Raw genomic sequence first — 16,874 nt, forward strand, 5'->3', positions numbered from 1 at the left:
GTATTATCTAATTTATAAAGAGGCATTTGGATGAAAAAAAAATTGAAAACAGGGACTGAAATAGATACTTATACACCAATATTCATAATGGCATTATTTACAGCAGCCAAAAAAGTAGGAATAACCCATTGTCCACCTACAGTTGAATGGATAAACAAAATGTGGACTGTACATATAATGGAATATTATTTAGCTATAAAAAGGAATAAACTTCTAATACATGTTATTGTTGTGGGAGAAATTCAGTCGGTGGGAAGAGGCAGACTGCACGCGCTCGGAGGATTAGAAAAGGACTGTTTAGTGCCCACAGGTGCTGTCCCAGCGGAGTCACCCCCAAAGGCTGAGCCCCGAACCCGGGTTCCAGCTGCCTTTTATACATGCCAAGCCTCCGGGCATTTGGGATTTTCTAGTTGCACGGTAGTTTAGGCGGTTGGTGGATGTAGGGGAATTACAAAAGCCAAGGGCGGGTCTCCGCATTGCCTAAGGGGCTGCACCTGGCTTGCCTTCTCACTATGACATAGATAAACCCTGAAACATCATGCTAAGACAGTGAAAACAAACAAACAAACACAAAAGAACAAATATTTTATGATTCCATTTATATGAGGTACCTAGAAAGTAGAATAGAAGTTACCAGAAGTTTGTGGCAGGAGGAGAGGGGGAGTTATTATTCAGCAGGCACAGAATTTCTGTTTGGGATACGGATAGTGGTGATGATGGCTGACGATGGCACAAAATGGGGAATGTACTTAATGGCATTGAACTGCACACTTAAAATAGTTAAAATGATAAACTTTATATTATATACATTTTACCACAGTAAAATAAAAAATAAAAATACACACACACCCTAGCCTTGCTCGGAGACCCCTGGAGGGACCCCTGGAGCTGCGGGTGCTGACTGCTTGTGCAGCTGTGCCCGCCGCAGGTGTTTGAAACGTGAACCCTGCGCTCTTTCTGACTGACCTTTGCTTAGGAACAGCTTCAGCTGCTCCAAAACTCGATGGAAGTTTAGGTGCACAATGGAGCCAGTGGAAGGCAACACACAGGAAGCTATATGGCTTGAAGAAGGATGGAGGGAGTGTGGGAGAAGAATATGAAAATGATTGAACTGCACTACCAGGAATGCAACCTAGGGAAATGGAGCTTCACCGTGGCAACGGATGCCTTTGGTGACATGACCAATGAAGGATTCACAAAGGTGATGAATGGCCTTCAAAACCAGAAGTACAAGAAAAGGAAAAGTGTTCCGGGAACCTCTTTTTGTTGAAATCCCCCTACTGTGGATTGGGGCGAGGAACGTTATGTAATTCCTGTGAAGGATCAGGGTCATTGTTGTTCTTGTTGGGCTTTTAGTGCAACTGGTGCCCTTGAAGGACAGATGTTCCAGAAAACTGGCACTTATTTCACCGAGCGAGAACCTTGTAGCCTGCTCTCAGTGTCAAGGCGACGAAGGCTGCATGGTGGCCTGGTGGATACCGCCTTCCAGTACTGACGTCCAGTGCGGTCTGGACTCACAGGGATCCTACATATTATGCAAGGCTGAGGTCCCTTACGAAGGCAGTGGCCACTGCGGGTCCCATCTCTGCTGCTGTAGATGCAAGCCATGATAGCTTCGGGTTCTGTGGGGAAGGCATTTATTATTATCAGACTGCAGCAGCAAAGACCTAGACCCTGGTGTTCTGGGGTTGGCTGTGGCTTTGAAGGAGCAGAATCGAATGACAATAGATAGCGGATTGTCAAGAACAAACAGTTGGGCACAGCCTGGGGCAAGAATGGCTGCGTAAAGCTGGTGAAAGACCAGAACAAGCACTGTGGAATCAGCGCTCTCACTGTGTGGGACGGTGGGGACAGAGAGAGACGCACTGGGGGTGAGCGGCCTGGGGTGTGGGTGGTGGTTGCTGTGGGGCTGTGCGGCCGAGTGTGGAGTGGACGGTGACTGTGGGCGTGCGTGGGCCCGGGGGCGGACCGGAGAGGAAAGCTCCCCTCCCGCGAAGCCCCTTCCTCGGGGCGCTGCGCAGCGGGGCCTGGGGTGGCGGCAGCGCAGAGGCCCTGGGAAAATAAAATAAAATAAAAAGAAAGGGAGGGAGGAGGGGAGGGGAGGAAGGATGGAAAGCCCTGGCTTGGTCAACAGTCAGAGCATCAGCGGCGGACCGAAGAGCCCCGGGTTCGACTCCAGCCGCGGGCAGGTACCCCGGCTGCGGTTCCTCCGGCCCTGGTTGGGGTCTGCGGGAGGAAATCAGTCGGTGTGGCTCTCTCACGTGGATGTTTCTCGCTGTCTCCCTCCCATCTGAGATAAATGGAAAAGTATCCTCCAGTAAAGATTAAGGAAAAAAGACCTGATTGAGAACAGGATATCCAGAGGAAGAATTTTATGTTAAAACTGACCACATTTTACTGCATGAGATAAAACAATTGACTCTTGAAGATCCAAATTGTGATTTGAATTCTGTACAGTTTTACATGTGAATTCTGAGAATAAAGAAGAACGTTATCGCTTCTTTCATTACTGCTGCAAACAGCTTTGAATGATTGACTTGCCTAATAACTTTGAAATTTTATGTTTTAAACATGTGTATAAAGTTTCACCTTTTAACATAAAACTTAATTTTATATGCGGACATCCCCCTCCTCCCGCCAAAACCACATACCCCAGTCTTGAGGAGACTGACTGGCTGATGCAATAAATATGGGTTGGGAACCTGGAACGTGGATTTTAAAAAATGCCTTCCTGTCTTTCTCAGGCGTAGCTGGGTTTGAAAATTTATGATTTAATCTCTGCCAATTCTTTCCAAGGGAACTGATGCTGGTCTGTGAGGAAATGCCCACCATCTATGTGAAATATGCGTGTAATTTTTTGTAGATTTAAGTGAAGTAAATTTAAAGTGCTCTTTTTAAATCAGAGATTGTCATGACCACATGGTTTTGGTGTTAAGGTGCCCACTCATTTAAGTGACGATGACAATAGTTCAGGTTGTTTTTTAAATGACTCTTCTTGGCAACATAAAAATGAGCCATCCTAAATTTTTGGAATTTTCATGGTTCGTTAAATTCCAAAGTCTGGGAAACTTTGCTCCAAACGAGAGAGACTATTTCTGCTATTTATTTTATTTGCACAATAAGAAGTGAAAAGGACCTAGGTATACATTTTCCTGTTGTTTGGGGGACCTTTGAGCAAAAACTGGCGCAGTTGAAATGGACAGTATTAGGATGTTTTTTCTCTCGCTGCCTGTTGCAATGTTCTTCCTCAGGGGGGAGGACGTTTAGGCCTGGAGGAGACAGGTGGAGGTGGGCCAGGAGAGGAAAGAACAGTCTAACTCTTCCTGGAGAACACAAAGAAAAAAGTTGTGGTCGTGTCCTGGGCATGGCCTTGAAGGCCCTCCCCACCTTGTGGAGCTGAGTTTGGGGGCTGAGTGGGGCAGGGGCTGCAGTGCAGTCATTTCTGGGGGATGCCTTTGCATTCCAGAGGAGGGCCGGGAGCAGAAGGGAGGGAATGCCAGTCTGTGGGAGCCTGGGCGCCCGCCCTTTAGGCGGATTAGTTAATTACTGGAAAGTGCTTCTGCAGCACAAAGATCTGGAGACATTGCCTGGGCTGTTGCCCTGGCCTGTGTGGGAGCTGGCATTTCTGAGACTCCGCGCTCTTCTGGGAAGCTGTGGAACAAGAAACAGCCCCTTCCTACTGGGGGGAGGTCCTTTCAGAGAGACAGCCTCAGAGAGTTCTTATACAGTGCAATCTATTTCAAGAGAGAAACTAAGCTTATTTGGTAAGGTATTTGGGTAGATGAGGCACACCAGATTTTAGTTTTGTTTTAAACGTGTTGTGAGTTTTTCAAGTTTACATTCAGGTCACTTATACATAAACAAGATTATGCAACATGTTCTGTTCTGTGACTTAGTTTTTTTTTTTTTACTTTAACACTGTTCCCTGGAGCTCTTTCTGTGTTGGTACTTATAGGCTTCTCCTGTTTTCTTTTTGATTTTCTTAGAAGAAGGGAGAGACAGAAACATTGATCTGTTGCCTCCTGCACACCGACCAAAGATCAAACCTGCAACCTGGGTAGTGCCTTGACCAGGAATGGAACCCACACCTTCTGGTATACAGGACCATGCTCCCAACTGAGCCACCCTGGCCAGAGCCTCCTCCATGTTCTAACAGCTACATTCCTTCCAGATTTTATAGCTGTATAGGACACATAGGACCATTACAAACAATACTACAGTACACATTCTTGTACACAAATTTGCATGCATATGTGTAAGTTTTCTGAAGGATGTATTCATAGAAATGGAATTTCTGGACCAAACGACATGCACATTTCAATGTTTGTAAATAATACCAAGGCTCTCTCCTAAAAGTCTGTTGTAATTTAGATAGCCACCATTATACTCATCAACACTGGACATGGTATCAATTTCTTTTACTTGCCAATGTCATGTGCAGAAAAAGCTGTGTCATTTTAAATTTCCTCTCTCTGATTTACAAGTTAGGTTGTGCATCTTTTTATATGCCTACTAACCATTTGGATTTAAGTTACACAAGTCATAAGTGTGCTGCCTAATGAATTAATACCAGGTAAATTCTTATAATCACCCCCCGGGTCAATAAATAAAGTATTATCAGACCTTTTCCTACATCCCCAAAAGTAATCTCTATCCTGACATCTAGTCCTATAGATTAGTTGTGCCTGTTTTTGAACTTCATGTAAGTGGAATCATACAACATTGCATCCAGCTTCCTTCATTCAACATTATGTTTATGAGTCATTCATGTTCCTGCCTTTAGCTGTAATATATTCATTTACATTGCTTATTATATTTCATTATGTGAATATACCACAGTTTATTCACTGATGAGCATTTAGGTTGTTTCCAACTTAAAGCTATTAGCAAATAATGTTGCTGTGAACATTCTAATGCCTGTCTTTTCATGTATCTGCCTACGTTTCTGTTGGATATAGATCTAAAAATAAAATTGGGGGGTGGGGGTTATGAGCATTGCTCTATCAACCTGGTCTGCTATATTTGTGAATTTCCTATGAATATTCCTTATGTTAAATATTGGGTGGTTTGTGTTTTATTATTGATTTGTATGTGCTCTATTCTGGATGTTAATTCTGTATTATATCTGTTGTAAATATTTCTCCTAGTCTTTATTTATATTGCCTTTTATTTCACAAAATTTAAAAATTTTACTCAGTCAAATCTGTAAATCTTTTTCTTTATGGTATCTGAGATTTATAGCTTGCTTAGAAAATTCTTTCTTATCTCAAGGCTGTAAATATTATCTTATGTTTCCTTCAAATACTAATTTTGTTTTTATTTTCAGATGAGGTCTTTTGATCAGTCTGGAATTTATTTTGTGAGGATGAGAGACAGAGACTAATATATTATCTAACACTTAGGGAATGAATAAAATTATACCATTTGCTACCTAATTTTTTTTTTTCCAAAATAGCAAGACAGATAACGCCAAAGAGCTAAAAAAAAAAAAAACTATAAAAACTTAAAATAATCTTTTTCTTTTTTTTTTACTTTGGGATAGTTTCCCCTAAGCTGAGCCTAAGTTTGGGTTATATGCATGACCCAAAATATCATGCATATAAATGGCAGTAACTATTTATTCACCTCCTATGTAGATGTAGAACTTTACAGTACAGTTCGCATGGATTTGTGTGCCTGAGGAGAAGGAAGACTCCATTCTGACATACTCAAGGGAGCCTGACTGCACACTGGATCTGCATCAGGGAGGCCACGGCTGCTGCTCCCCCTTGGCCCCATACCCTCCCAACGTGAGCACGCACCAAAGTGGATTATGTGCTCTGAGCTCATCTCCGGTATAGACAGAGGTCCAGTTTGAACTTTATTGCAAACTTCCATGGTCAGCCTTGGGTTATAGACTTGACTTCCTTAGGTAAGGCTGCCCACTTGAGGGAAACTATTTTTTTGGCTGGCTGGTGACGGGTGTAGGGTCACCTATGGGAGAATTGTGTTTGAACTCAGTCCATTTTCCTCCTTTGTCTAAAATCGAGCATTGGCCTGTCCTCCCTATTGACTGGCAGCAGTCAGCGTGGACTTGTTGGGTTGTACGCAGGCTCTCCAGTTGCTTGTAGTGTGAGGCGGTTTGTCCTGCGTGCCTCTCCTCTTTCCTTACATGGTTTTGGGAAGGTCGAGTACTTGAGATTTAGTCGATTACTTGGAGCTAGAGCTGAGGTGAGAAGAAGAAACACCCCCCTTAGTGTGACAAGAAGCTTGGTTTGAGGCTGGTGAGCTGATGTGCAACTGTGAACTGTCTGCGCTGGTTTTCTTGGAAATGGCTCTGCTGGCCAAGCTCCAGAAATGGAATCAAACGTGGCCTGAAATCACAAGTTTTACTGCTTGCGTTCTTAGTTTCACAATTTAAGGATTTGGCTGGTGCCTGTCCTGAAAGCATGGAATGTCCTACTGTTTGTAACACGACATTGAGTGCGTGTGTGTGCACATGTGCACTGCACATGGGCATGAGCTTCTCCGCACAGGAGTGTTTTACAGCAAAGCTGTTCATACCTATAAGGAGGCAGTGATTAAAGAACAGTGTATGGCAAATTCTCCTTGCTTTCAGCAATTGCACATCTGGGTTTGTAGGTTGGTGTCTTTGGAGAAATGCAATGGAGAATCTTGCATGTGAGTGCAACTGGTTTGCTGGGCACAGGACTGCATCTCAGAAATAGCTGCGGATAATTTACTTAGGAGAATTCACTGCACCATTCTCTGGAGGAACAGGTGTATTTGGACACACACTGGGGGAAGTGAAGACGTGAGATTTGAGGAAGTCAAGTTTGAGGCTATCACAGGCAGTTATTTATAGCAGAATGATGTGTATTGAAAGCAGAAGACTTTCACTCCACCACGGTCACAGAACATTTTTGAGAAGAGGAAGGGCGCGCATTCTGCTGTATTGAGTATCCACTGCACTACGAATTTCTGGTGTGGCTCAGATTTCTGGCAATCTGTACCAGGCTCCATTGTCGATGAAAGGGGCTTGCTCACTCTTCCTTCAGCCCGCTTTGTGGATAAAATGGCTCACTTTCAATTGGCTAATAGATGTGTGACTTGATTCTTGCTTCCTTTTTCACAATGCCTCCCCACCTCCCCATGTGAGCAGCCTGGTGTATTTCTTTGTGGGGAGGGGAATGACCTCTCATTATGTATAAGCTCAAAATAAGGACACTGGACTCAAAAGCAACGACCAAAAGCAATACACTAGGAACTCTTGCATTTGCTATTATAAAAAAAAATAACTCTCACGTAACAAGTGTCCATTTTTACATCTCTTGAGTTCTAAAGTCTGTCCCCCCACCTCATCAGGCTTTTGGTTTGGGGAAATGAGTGTGTTTGGGGACAAACATGTCAGAATTATGAGAGAGAAACTTGGCAGTGGAACGAGCCCTGTGGTATGCTTGACAAGAATTGAGAAACAATACACTGAAGATTTTCTGACACAGTCTTCAATTTTAGGTTCAAAAATATGACTCAGAAGCCACAGGAAGGGAAGCACCTTCATTAGGGTCATTACCAGTTAGTCTTGACTAAGAAGCCAACAGAGAGAATATTTCTGCACAGAAAGCCCAGGTGTCTGTAGGAGGAAAACTTAGTCCTGCTTCCACCAGGGGTAGGTGGAAACGAAAAAGAAAGAACTTGTGGTCATGCGCTTTAGAGGAGAAGGCCAGGGACTCAGATGCCCTACAAACAGAACACGGAACCAGAGCCCAGAAGAGAAACGCTAGGTGGGGGCAACCATGAGCACGTTTGCGTGAACACTGAGATTTTCCTGGGCTTGCCTAATCCCAGGCCTTTGGAGTTTGCCTTTTAGGAGAGTAAATATGGTTTCATAGCGAGCAAATATTAGTTCACATCATTAAAACCTGTTGAGTTGAACAGGAAACTTTCAAGGGAAACCTGCAGGTGGTTGCAAGCAAGGGTGACACTTGAAGGATCTCGGTGTGCCGGCTCTTTGTGCCCAGGGTGTGTCCCTGGAATGAAGCCACCCACGACAGGAGAGGAAACAGGCAGCTTGTAAAAAATGTGAGCCGCGTGGAAAGGTTCTGAACTAATTAATAAGCTGCTAGCCCTGGGGAGAGTGTAACAGGCATCTGGGGTGTTTGCACTGTTGTTTATTGAAGGGAAGAAGGCTTTCCACAACGCCCTCTCTCTCTAATCCAGTCAGGACGTGAAATGTCTAAGACGACTGCCGTCACAGGGTTGAGTATGTTTTCAGCTTCAGTCCAGGCTTCACCATACGCATGAAAGAAAGATGTTCCATCTGGCCAGTGTGTCTCAGTGATTGAGCATCAGTCACTGCACCAAGAGGTCACAGGTTTGATTCCCAGTCAGGTTGTGGGCCTGATCCCCAGTGGGGGGCATGCGGGAGGCGGCCAATTGATGTTCTCTCTCATCAATGTTTCTATCTCTCTCTCCCTCTCCCTTCCTCTCTCTAAAATCAATAAAGGAAAAAAAAAATAGAATGATGCTCCAGTTTGACTTCAAAAAAGAAAGTCAGCCTGGCTTCCAAAATGCAGTGTTGCACCTGGATACACTGACTTCCTGGAGGAGCCATGTGATGTCTCCCTCCTTACCATGTCACATTCTTTTCATACCAAGGCCTGGTCACATCAGGACAGAAACCCTCGTCGCCAGGTTTTTGGTAATGAATGGGAGGCATGTTCTGCTCTGGCTCTGCCTTAAATTTCTTTCAAACCAAAGTGGAGACAAACGGGTGTGTAACTCGCCAAAATCCATGGCAAGATCTGAGACGTGCCACGAGAGAAAAATAAACAGACTGCTGGTGGAAATTAATCTCATTAGGGAGATTTTTTTGTGGTACATTTGAACTGAGCCTGAAAAATGAGTAGGATTTTGACAGAGGGAGAAGATGTCACTGGTATTATTATGGTATTTACACTTGGTAATATCTAAAGGAACCCGGATCTGTGTACGGCACTTGGAGGTTTTGCAAGGCCTGGCCTCCGCACACTATTCTGCTGGCGCGTGCAACCCAATTAGCCTTTTCCCACTCTCAACCAAGGCAGTTAAATGAGGCTGACCCCACCTCTGGCTTAGGCATGTGACCGAGACTACCAGTGAGAGAACCGTATTCCCTTTGCACAGCGATTGGTTCAGGGGTGGGCATATGGCCCAAGCTGGCTCAGTCTTTAAGCTTTTCCTGGAACAGCTGGGAAAAGCACCCTCTTTCTGCTGGGGTTGCTGAGCTGGTGGGCCGTACCTCAGGAGCTGCAAGGGGCCTATTTTGTTACCACAGAGGGAGAACCAGGTTATGGAGAAACTCCTGAGCACCTGGATTTAGTCTTACTTGAAACTGCTGTTGGGCTTTTTAGTCACTCAAACCAATAAATTCACTTTTTAACAAGCCATTTTGTGCCCTTTTCCTTGCAAACAAAAAAAATCCTAGCCTATATAAAAAAAAATTAAAATAATTTGCTAAAAATAAGCAGAAAAAACAACAAAAACCAAAACCAACCAACCAACCAAACAAACAAAACCACCCAAAACAAAAACTGTTGGGAGAAGGGGATAGCAGATTCACAGAGCAGGTTTTTGGCACAAATAAATCTTTCTATTGCTAACATTTTCCAGGTCAGCTTCTTGGGCCCCAATGACTTAGATATTGGAAACCGTATGCTTAAACCCCCTGGTCGGAGGCCTCTCACCAATGTAGCTGACTCCTGTGTGCTGGGTATTTTCCATGAATCAGAGATGAAATATGCAGTCTCGTAGCCACAAAGCCATGAAAGCAGCTCATTTGCCTTTGTGTCTCTCCAAGCTTTGTTTTTTCTGGGTCACACTTGTAAGTGAAGAGTCAAAATGATAATTCAATTTGGATTTATTAACAGTTGATATGAATAGATGATTGAGAACGGACTCATTAATCACCAGAAGCAAATTCACTGCAGAAGAACTGCAAACAGAGTGGGACCACTGCCTTGAGCCAACTCATTTTCTGCCCCCTCGGGGAAAACGCCTGGATGTTTGAATCAAATGCTACATCTGGAAATGTGGGAAGATAATTGCTTTTATCGAATGCTTACATGTCCTTGGTACTAAGAACAATATACTGCCTACATTCCCTTAATTTCAGCAGCTCTGCAAGGCAGGCCCTAGTCCTAACCCTGTTTTACAGGTGAAGAATCAGGCAGATACGACCAGTTGCTATGCAACATCCATTTTCTCTTTGTTCCCCACAGAAACAACCCCATGTGGTTACTGTTCCAGTTCAAAGTTTAGGCTCTCTGAGCAATGATGGTAGCCTCTCCTGCAGTTATCAGTGGCTATGTGATTTGGTTCTGGCCAGTGAGACTTGAGCAGAAGTCTCCTGGGGGGCTTCTGGGAGAGCTGCTAGCCTGGTATGGGCATTGCCTCCTTCTCCTTGTCCCTCCCTTCTCCCTGCCTAGAATGCAGACCCGAAGCTGGTGGCAGAGGAGCCATGTGAGGAGGACGTGGGGGACAGTATATTCTGAGGGAGGTGGAGCAGGAAGGACAGAAGGCAACTGGGATGCTGCTGACATAAGAAGCCAGTGTTGGCTCGGCCGGGTAGCTCAGTTGGTTAGTGTTGTTCTGAGACACCACGGTTGCAGGTTCTATCTCCAGTCAGGACACATACAAGAAGCACCCAATGAATGCATAAATAATTGGCACAGCAAATCCATGTTTCTCCCTTCCTCTCTCTCTCTCTGAAATCAATTTTTAAAAAAATGTGTAAAGCCACTGTTTCAGTCCTGGAAGGGCTACTTTTGTACTCTTTATGTGAAAAAAAAACAAAAACAAAAAAACACCACACGCATTGTTTGCTTAATGCAATGAGGTTGGGTTGTGTTACAGACGACTAAATGCAATCCCTAGTGGACACAGGAAACTGAACTGAAGGAGTTTAAGGGACTTGCTCTCATTTCCAAATACAGTGATGCCCCAAAGCTGAATAAGATGTAGGCCCCACCCTCAAAGAATTCAAGCTGGGTTTCGGAGGCAGATGCACAAAGAAACAATTACAATATAATGTCTTTAGTGCAATGAGAGTGGTTTGCACAGGCCACCATGAGTGCCTAGGAGAAAAATAAATCAATGAAACAAAAGTGGAACCGAAGTTAACCAGACAAAGGAGAGAGGGGGAAAGGAACTACAGCTTGAATAAAGGTAAGGAAGTGAGACACAGTGTAGCATACACAGCAGGCCGCAGGCTGGTGAGCTGTTGGAGCATAAAGAATAAAGCGGGCAGTGGCGAGAATGCAGCTGGAGAGGTGTTTCATTTAGCTATTGCTGCATAATAAGCTACCCCCACAATTTAGTGGCTTAAAACTACCTTTTAGCAGTTCTCATAATTCTGCAATCTGAGCTGAATTCAGCTGGGTGGTTCTTCTATTCGTGGAGTATCTGTTAGAGTTGGAACATCCAAGAAAACTTCATTAGCTCCCATGTTTGGGATAAAGGGAATAGCTGGAGCTGGCTTTGCATCTCTCTCTCTCTCTCTGTCTCTCTCTCTCTCGCTCTCCCCTCCCCTTCCCTCACCTCTCCATGTGGATAGCTAGGGCTTCCTCACAGCATGACGATCTCAGGGTACTCGGACTTCTTACATGTGAATGCGGATGGCTTCTAATTGAGAGGAAGAGGAAACTGCCAACGTCTTTCAGATCTGGGCTCAGAAGTACCAGAACATCACTTCCACTGCACTCTGTTGATCAAAGCAAGTCGCAAGGCCAGCCCTCAATCAGGGAGAGGAAGCAGCTTCTACTTCTGCATGGGAGGAGCAGTATGCACATATAGGGAGAGATGAATTAACAGTGGTTTTCACCCTGGCCAGTTTCTCAGTGGTTAGAGCAATGGCCCTCGGACCAAAGGGTCGTGGGTGCGATTCCTGCTCAAGGGCACGTACCTGGGTGAGGATTAACCAAAAACTAAAACAAAAAACAAACAGTGGTTATTCTTGCAGACTACCTACCACAGAGGTAAGAAGGGTATAGATGAAGGACAACCTTGTCTGCTTGTGAGGTTGGTTGATGTGAACTCAGACCTGGGGGATTGGCCCTGCTTCATATCTGGGGTCTGAAAGGAGAGTGCCTCTCAGCCTGCCCTGACCCATGAGCGACACAGACAGAGTAGTGCGATTCGGCAGAGAGAGGCTGCAGTTGGACTTCGCTGAACCCCCATTCAGTTTCCATGTAGCATGGGAGATGGTTAATTTGAGAATCAGAGAGCCTACTCTGGGGTCTGAGGAGGTGAAGGGCAAGGTGAGCCCATCACAGAGGCTGGGCGGGCCCCTCGGGCTGGAGGGGGCCTGGCAGAGATCCCCTGGAGTCAGGGTGGCAGGGGAGGCCGAGCAGGCAGAGTCTCCCGGGAGAAGGACCACGGCCCTGTCTAAGCCAAGAGGCCAGAGGAGTAGCCATCCTGCAGCAGAAATCATCGCGGATCTGGAGGACATGTCATTGATTCCCACACCTCCCCTTCTACCCTCCCACAGCCCACCCCCACCCACTGAGTTGGCCACGCACCATCTTGGAGAGCAGCGAGGGAAGGAGAGACAACGGGTCCCTCCACAGCATTTCCCGGTGGCTCCACTGCAGTGTTCCCAGCAAGAAAGGCTCGTCATGAAGAATGATGAGTCCGAACAAAATGAGGAAGTCACGTCAAGTAAAGTCACAAAGACATAGGAATAATGGCAAACGCGGAATAGTTACCGCTGTGAGAGAGGAGGGGACGGTGCGAGTCCAGCGGGAGCTTCAGCTTGAGAGGCTTTATCTAAAGTTAGAGGACGCGTCAGTGTGCTGTTCTAGTCCTTATGCCTTTCTGTGGGCTTTAAATAGTTTGTGAGGTAACTTTTTGAAGATACACTTCTGAGTAGAACTGTGAGCCCCCAGTGCCAGTTTAGGTCTTGAACATGGTGTGTGGGAGTGGGGACACAGAAAGAGGCTTGAGACCAGAGTCAGATTTGCTCGTTAGGAAAATGCCCTGGCTGGATTGGAGGACAAGACGAGAGGCAGGGAGGCCAGTGAGGAGGCCGCTGTACCAATCCCGTGGGCGGGGGTGGGTGCCTGACCTCCAGGGTGGTGGTCAGGTGGCTTAGGAGTCAAACTGAGCTAACTTGGTAATTGACAAGCTGGGGTTAGATGGGGAAGGATTCAGGTCTCAGCGAGGAGGGGGTGGGAGGCCCCTCCTACGGCTGAGATGAGAGAATCCCACAGAAGGGGTGTATGAGATGGAAGGAAAGAGTTAGGGTAGGGTGGATTTAGGTGCCTGTGGGATGTCCTGGTGGAGATGACCAGCTGCAGGGTGGATGGGAGTTTGGATCCAGGGAAGAGACCCAGGAAACCTCAGCCCTGATGCAAACGGAGCCGTGGAAAGAGGGGAGATGCCCTGAGGAACAGGAGAGAAGAGGAGTGAGGAGGGAGGGCAGACTGGAAGTCTGTCTGCCTCAGCTGAGAAAGGGAGGCTCCGGCCCAGTCTGGAAGCCGGCTCGGAAGCATGGGCGAGAGCCTCGGTCTCCCAGATCAGAGGACAGCTTTCTCCTGGGGCGTCTGCTCTGTGGAGAACGGCGGGACAGTAGGAAATCCAGAGCAGTGGAGGTGCCGCTCGGAGACCTCAGTGCCTTGGTCTCTGCTTCCTGTTGCTGGGTGTCCTCCCCTGTGGGTGCCAGGTCTTCCCTCGCTGACCTCCTTCCCCACACCCCCGCCTTCAGGCAAGCCTTCAGGTATCTTTGTACCTGCTGCTGAGCCTTTGCTTTGCATTCCTTTGTTATTGTTGTTAATCCTCATCAGAGTATATTATTCCATTGATTTTTAGACAGAGTGGAAGGGAGGGAGAAAGAGACATTGATATGAGGGAGACACATCGATTGGTTGCCTCCAGCATGACCCCAACCTGGGCCAGGAATCGAACCTGCAACCCAGGTACGTGCCCTTGACTGGGAATTGAACCTGGAACCCTTCAGTTCATGGGGGGGAGGGGCACTCTAGCCGCTGAGCCAAACCACTCTAACCACTGAGCAAACCCACCAAACCGTCCAGGGCTGATTCGCACTTCTAAAGACTGGGCTCTGTGGAAACTTCATAGGCGGGAGCAGCTGACACTTGATTGGTATTTTTCTCCCCTCAACCTTTTCCTTTTTTAAAGAAGGACTATAACAACATTGCCTTCCAAATGGATTCATTGACAGTAGCAGGAACATGCAGAAGCTGACTGGGCAGTTCTAGTTGATGGCAAGCCTGGAGGAAATGTATATTAGACAATGCAGCTTGGCTGGTCCCTTTGTTCAGCCCCCAACCCCTCTTTCTTTGTTCAGATAGAGCAGGAGGGAGAGAGAGAAAGAGAGGGAGAGAGGGACATCGATGTGAGAGGGACACATTGACTGGTTGCCTCCTGCAGGACCCCAACCAGGGCTGGGGACGAACCGCAATGGAGATATATGCCCTTGACTGGAATCGAACCCAAGACTCATTGGTCTGCGGGCGGACCCTCTAACCGCTGAGCCAAACCAGCCAGGGCCCCATTCACCTTTTTTTTGTTATAATAAATGCAAGACAGTGTGAGCCTTTGTCAGTCCCTGTTAACAACCTGGGCATCCCCTCTCCTGCCCAGACCCTAGAAGCCTCTTTGTTTTTTAACATTCGGATTCTGATGTGAAGTTTGGACTCTGAGCTGGGCAGGGACTTCTCTGAGCTCTAGGGCAAAATCGTTTTTGTTCCAAATTGAGATTAAGACAATTTGGGAAGAGACAAAACTACAAAGTTGCATTTCAGAAATATAAATCTCTCCAAGCATTTCTCCAAAACAAAAGTAGATTTCAGACATGGTTGAAAGTTTTGGTTTCCTAAAACCAACATCATAGTCAAATAAGCTGTGAAAAAAGAAAATAAAGAAAGGAAAGTTTTCATATAAAAAACATTTTTAATTGATTTTTAGAGAGAGGAAGGGGAGGGAGAGAGAGATAGAAACATTGATGAGAGAGAACATCGACTGGCAGCCTCTTGCATGCCCCCCACTGGGGATCAGGCCCACAACCTGGGCATGTGCCCTGACTGGGAATCAAACTGGCAACCTCTTGGTGCATGGGTTACACTCAACCACTGAGCCACACAGGCCGGGTATAAAAAACATTTTTATGAATCATTCCAAACTGTTATGGCATCTACTGTGAGATCTTAGAATTGCTTTCAGAGTGATTTCCTTACCAGCACTTTGGAACTCACTTGTATAAATTGTAACCTTCTTATCTACAATATATGCCAATAAGAATAGGTATGTGCAAATGAGCTCATGACTTTCCTTTTCAGCCAATCCTTGGACTTTCACTGACCTGTGCAGGAGATGTCAAAGGGTGCAATGCCTCATTCCTCTGCCTTGGGACTTGGAACAGAAGCTGCCATTTTCTTTCGAGGACTCCTCTGAAAACCTGCCCCCTGCTTTGGTTTTTGGTTTCCTTATCTTGAGCATCTGATGCTTTTATAAAAAATGTCCTTTTAGCTCTTCTTCTGGGCTCGCCCCTCTGGGATGGCAGTCCTGTCCCAGACCTTCCACGCAGCCCGTATTCTGGGTGTGAACAGCCAGCTGATTGGATCAATAACCTGGGGGAAAGGGTGAGGTCCTGGAGTTAAACGCGGTACTTTTCCCAGGTAACATGTTTGCATTTTAATAGGAGTCTCCTGTGGAGAAGTCCTCATTTAAAGGGGTTTCCAGGCACTGAAAAAGCTCTGTGTGTGTGTGTGTGTGTGTGTGTGTGTGTGTGTGTAGCAGGGAGCACTGTTGGGAGGAAGAGAGGAGAAAAAGGAGGAGGAAAGAAGTGGATCAATGTAACAAGAACAACATAGAGAATGCCCTTGGATCCTTCCATCCAGAGATGACCACTACTTATATCTTGTATAAACATGAATGAGTATCTTTACCTCTAGAAGTTAAATTGAGACACTTTCATACAACTCAGAAGTTGCATACATGATTTCTAAGTGTACCATTTAGTAACACACTCCTTGTTTCAGTAAATCCCACTTCTAGGAATTTATCCTAAAGAAAAATCTAGCCGTGGCTGGTTGCTCAGTTTGTTAGAGCATCACCCTGATACATCAAGGTTGCGGGGTCGATCTCGGTCAGGGCACATACAAGAATCAACCAATAAATGCATAAGTAAGTGGAAAAACAAACCCAATGTTCCCTCTCTCTCTCTCAAATCAATCAATAAAAAAATTTTTAAAAAGGAAACTAGAATAATAAGATTAACACTAGCTATCATGTATTGAATTTCACTTAATTCTTACACCAGCCTACAGAGCAGGAAACTTCATCCCTCACCTGAGGCCGGAAAAGTGAAGGCCCTTGTCCAGGGCTCTCTGCCAGCAGGTTGGTCTGGAGCTGGAGCTCAGTGTGGGGGAGGGAACCCCAGGAAAAGGCATCATCTATCTGGATCCTGCCAGAATTAGTGTACCTCCTTGTCCCAGAGTCTCCTGTCCTCCCCAAATGCTCCAAAGGCCCTGGGTGGGGGGAATGTGACCCAAAGTCTGGCTCTCATCTTCAGAGGTTGGGTGGCAGCAGGTGACAGTGCCTGCTGTACCTCCCACCTGTCTTGTTTCAACTCTTTGCAAGTTCCTCTTCCATGAAGCCTTCCATCAATCTCTCAGGCCAATTTTGTCTCTTCTTTTGGTGCTTTGGAGCGACCTCAGTAGTATATCACAGAAGATATTCTACTTCCAATTCATCACAGTGCTTCTCAAAATGTGTTCATAGGGTCCCAATCAGAGTTCTCCAGGGAGCTTTTGAAAGTGCAGCCCGTCTGGATCAGACCCTCTGGTGGTGGAGCCCAGGAATCTGCACTTCACAGGCATTTCGTGGTGCTTGTGGCA

General features: G+C 46.0%; 1 pseudogene; it reads left to right on the forward strand.

Annotated features, from left to right (window-relative positions):
• The first annotated feature begins 945 nt into the window (after positions 1–945).
• The window catches only part of LOC118623336, a 103,044-nt pseudogene continuing 87,115 nt past the window's right edge, over positions 946–16,874 (forward strand).

Source organism: Molossus molossus, unplaced genomic scaffold (genome assembly GCF_014108415.1).
Source record: "Molossus molossus isolate mMolMol1 unplaced genomic scaffold, mMolMol1.p scaffold_m16_p_1, whole genome shotgun sequence".
In the NCBI taxonomy this organism is placed as follows: Eukaryota; Metazoa; Chordata; class Mammalia; order Chiroptera; family Molossidae; genus Molossus; species Molossus molossus.